The sequence below is a fragment of the Babylonia areolata genome, chromosome 19 (genome assembly GCF_041734735.1).
Source record: "Babylonia areolata isolate BAREFJ2019XMU chromosome 19, ASM4173473v1, whole genome shotgun sequence".
NCBI lineage: Eukaryota > Metazoa > Mollusca > Gastropoda > Neogastropoda > Buccinidae > Babylonia > Babylonia areolata.
The window spans coordinates 4,294,363-4,299,362 of record NC_134894.1 but is presented as its reverse complement, the minus strand read 5'-3'; positions in this window follow the sequence as shown (position 1 = coordinate 4,299,362).

Here is a 5,000-nt window from a genome sequence, read left to right as displayed (position 1 = left end):
TGTGCGTTGGCAAGTGGGTGGTTTTTGTCCTTCAGTCCAGTCAGTGAGTCTCCACGCTTGACAGCATCGTGGTTCGGGTTTCTGCCTTGCGCGCGTCTTCGAGGTGTTGGTGCCTCCGTTCAGTCGTGGTGCAACGTCACGTCGCTCTAGACCAGCCGCCTCTCGGTGCCGGCGATGTGTCCGCCGAGGGCTCCGCTGACATTCCGCACGGAGGGCCTGTCTCCAGTCCCCCAGCGTCAACAACGGTTCTATGTTCGTGTGTTTGATATTCAGTTGTGAACAAATACACAAACAAACAAACAAACAAAAAAGACCATCCTGTGCTTCCAGTTGATCTTATTTTATTCTATTTTCCATAATTTTCTAGACAGTTGTCGTTTCTGACATTAATGTTCATTACACTTACCTGTGGAGACAGAGTGAGAGAAGGTTGGACTGAAAAAAAGGAAACTTATCTGTTTTGATATTGGTTAGAGCGAGGCTGAGATGCCGAGCATCCAGATGGCTGTAGTAGGTGTGTAGAACGACCGTGTGACCTCATTTATCAGTGCCCTTGAGGTACTATGTGCAAGGAATAAGACTGTAGTTAGTTGTTGTTTGGGTATTTTTTTTCTTTTCCATTTTTTTTTCCTTCTTTATTGTATTTTTTACACATCTACAGATATACAGACACATTCATTGAATGCATTACATACTTTCATTTCTGTGTGGGCTTAGTTGTGTTGTGACGCGTGGGCTGGGTGCACGTCCGCTTTAGCATGTATGTCTGATGATGTATGTATGCATTACTCTAGGTTACGTTTTAAGGGTTTCTGTTGTTGTTGTTGTCGTCATCGTCTTCTGATTGGTGATTGTACGCACGGGTTACCTTAGGTTGACAACTAAGCATTTCATGTCTTTTTATGTTGAATCACTGATTTTCGTGTACTGTTTTTGTGTCTCACACCACAAATGAATTTTTCTTGTTGAGATAATAAAGTATTTTATAAAGTATTCTGTATTGCCTACACAGCCCTAGGATTGAAAGAACTGTTTGAGGAAGATGAGTGTTTCACGTCGTGTGGACTGAGAGATAACTGATAAAGATGATTGTCTGTCTAATGGACTGAGTATCAAACCTTCTAAAATTGAAATTGTCAAAAATACATTCAAGAGAACGTTCCGAAAAGTTTGGTAAAAAAGATTTCAAACTCTGGCATTTTCAAATACTACGTGTTTGCAAAAGATACGTTCTCCACATATGCATTTCAAATCTTTGCTGAACTCAGTCACAAAAGCGATCATATTTATCCTGTTCGATAATGCACGAATCTGCCATGATCTGATTGACTGTTTGTACTAAGTTGATTGATGGAGAGTTTCCAGTTTATAACAATCATTTCTATTACCACTTAAAACCACCATTTTGCCGGTATATTTCCCCTACTTTGCTCCAAAATGCTTGTTCTAGTAATCGGTAGCCCTCTTTTACAGTTAGAGGTACATAAATTTCTGTAGTTCAATGTTCGTGTTTTGCACCTTTTCTTGCAACCCTGTCAGCCCATTCATTATAGAAATTACCAAGGTGTGAAGGAACTTAGCAAAAAGTAAAATGTGTTCCTTTCAAACTCGAAAGATGTACAGCGTAACTTGCATTTTTTCTGCTTTCCATTATGATCTAAGATTCATTCTTACAATCTGATGAGTTTAAAACAAAAAAATACGGATTATGAATCAACGCAAAGTAAGACTTGTAAAAGGCAAACTGAAATATCAAGAATATAGTTTAGAGCCATAAGAATAGCAACGAGTTCAGCTGTGAATACTGATCTATTTTTACCAATATAGTATGAACCTTCAGTTTCTAGTTCTTGCTTGGCAATGGTCTAGGAATGAGCCGTCTGTGTAAATCTGTGCATGGTCGTGGTATTTGTTCTGAAGGTGGAATTGAGACTTCCGTTGCCATAACATTTGGTTTTCATTCTTTTCAATGTCAGTATGATTAACGTCAAAATGTGCTTAACTCATCTCCCAAGTGGGCCATGGATTAACAGTTTTCTGTGTGTGTCTACATCATCTGAATTTATTTAAGACTTTTGGAACAGGTTAACAGAAATGTGCCCATTGGCATTAGATAACATCGGTTTTTTTTGTTTTTTTTTTGGTTTTTTTTTTTTTTTAATCATCTTTCTTTGTGAAACTGTTTTCCGATGTGATTCTTAGTTCTTCTGATGCAAAGTTGTCAGCAGCTGAGCTTCTCAGTACCTATTTCGCACATGCGATGCTTCGGTATTCATCCAAAGGTAATTATCCTGTTTCTTTGTATGTTGCTGGGGTCGATGCTTGAAGGGAACACCGAGGGTAAGTCTGCATGCTTTACAGTCTATACTTTGAAGTTTCTTTAGCAAATATTTTCGAGAATTGAAAAAGACTTCTTGTCCGTATAATAGTTTGAATCGAATAATTGATGATGATAAATTCATTGCCTGTCATAGTGTGGGTGGGTGCTTGTTTCTGTTCTCTCTCTCTCTCTCTCTCTCTCTCTCTCTCTCTGTGTGTGTGTGTGTGTGTGTGTGTGTGTGTGTGTGTGTGTGTGTGTGTGTGTGTGTGTGTGTGTGTGTGTGTGTGTGTGTTTCTTTTGCATGATGATTGATGTCTGCACAGTAGTGAGGGAGTTACGTGGACGAGTTACTCTTCCTTTTCAATTTCTAACTTCACTGAGTCTGTACGTATTCTTATCATCTTACTGAATATTTTCGTTTTGTGACATTGAAGATGGAAATGTACATGTATAGCGATCAAGGGAGGGTATGTATAGGCTTTTCATTTATTTCCTTCCTTGTTTATTTAATTATCCATTTATTTTACCGGAATGTTCCCCTTTTGCATGATGGTTGATGTGTACGTGGTGATCAGGGAGAGTGAACCAGATACTTATTCGTTTATCTTATTCATTTATCTTCATTCCACTTTGTTATCTGTTGACGAACACAGGAAATACGATCTTTTGTCCTGTAAAGTGTAATCTGAAAATATATACCTTTTCCGCAAACATTTTTGTACTGTGCACAATTGATAGATTAAAGACTTTGCCATTCAGAACTCTGTGGCAGAAATATTTTGATGTTTATGTACTTCTGTGTTAGTGCAATTGGGATTGTGTGTGTGTGTGTGTGGGGGGGGGGGGGGGGTGAGAGGGAGGAGAACGAGGGAGGGGCGGACGCATGTGTCCCTGTGTGTGCACACGCGTGTGTGTGTGTGTGTGTGTGTGTGCGCGCGCGCGTGCGTGGTCATGTGTGTGTGTGTGTGTGTGTGTGACCATGGATACATAGACATACGGCACATCACAACCATAACAAATGAAAGGTCGTGTTAGCCGAAAATGAAGCTTGAAGAGAGAGAGAGAGAGAGAGAGAGAGAGAGAGAGACGCTTTTTTATCATATACATATGTGTGTATACATAATAGTGGGTTTTTTTCGAAAAAAATCTCATATATATATATATATATATATATATATATATATATATATATATATACAGAGAGAGAGAGGGGGGGGGAGAGAGAGAGAGGAGCTTGACGCTTTTTTGAACATATACATATGTATGTATATATAATAGTGTTTTTTTAAAAACATCTCTGTGGTGGGGGAGCGCAACTGTAGGAGCCTCCGCTCCCTGCTGATGCCTACCAGATTGCCCACTCCTGACCAAGAAGCCCCAGGATGCTTTAAGTGCCACAAAAGGTGCGTCATTTGCAAAGATCACATGCAGGAAACAGACACATTCACTAGTGACACTACACACGAAACATTCAAAATCCAACAACACGTAACGTGCGACAGCAGCAACATCATTTACCTACTGTTCTGTGATAAATGCAAGCAAGCACAATATATAGGAGAAACAAAGAACACTCTCAAGACAAGATTCTACTTACACCGCAATCACATCAAACAGAACACAGGCACCCTAGTCACACGCCACTTCAACCAATCCAACCACACAATCACTAACATGAAATGTATCATCATGGAACATATTCACGGAAATTCACACACAGTCAGACAAACCAGGGGAAAAAAAGTGGATGAACAGACTGAAAACAGTGGCACCTTACGGGCTGAACATTCGGGACTAATAGCCATAAGGAGGTCCCTGTGGTTGCGTTTGTGGGGTGTTTGTGGGGTGGTGAGGACAACGATAGAGGACTCTCTCTCTCTCTCTCTCTCTCTGTCAGTGTCTGCCTTCTCTCCGCCTGTCCGTCTGTCTCTCCCTCTCCCTCTTTCTCCCCCCTCTCTCTCCCCCCTCTCTCTTTATCTCTCCATCCTCTCTCTCTCTCTCCCTCCCTCTCTCTCTCTCTCTCTCTCTCATTGTCAGCCATCTGTCCGTCTGTCCCTCCCCTCTCTCCTTATTTCTTCCCCCCCCCCCTCTCTCTCGCTGTCTGTCTCTCTCTGTGTTCCCCTCTCTCTCCTCCTCTCACTGTCCCTTCTCCCTCCCTGACCCCCTCCCTCTCTGTCTCTGTTTCTTTTTCCCTCTCCTTCTATTATCTGCCCATCTATTTTTTCTCGACCTCTCTCTCGTCCTCTCTGACTACTTTACTCACCAGCCTCTCTTCCTATTCCCCAAGCAACACTTCACACTGTTCTTTTCATGTTGCATGCCCTGGATGCAGTTTTTACATGAGCTTTTTTCATGAGCTTTGTTGACCTTTTTGTTTTCTTTGTTGGTGTGTGTGTTGCATTTTGACATACCAGTAAACGCCCTTGACGAAGACCAGTGGTCGAAACCGGTCGGGCATGTGAGAAACTGTTCTGTTGTTTTCCTTTTTTTTCTATTGTTATATATATATATATATATATATATATATATATATAGAGAGAGAGAGAGAGAGAGAGAGAGAGAGAGAGAGACGGCCTTTGGAGTTTCGTACAAAGTTATATTTGGTATAAAGGCATAAGTTTGAAATGTTGTGATGTTACAAGCTACACCTCCGTCATATTTTATATTTCACATCGCTGTG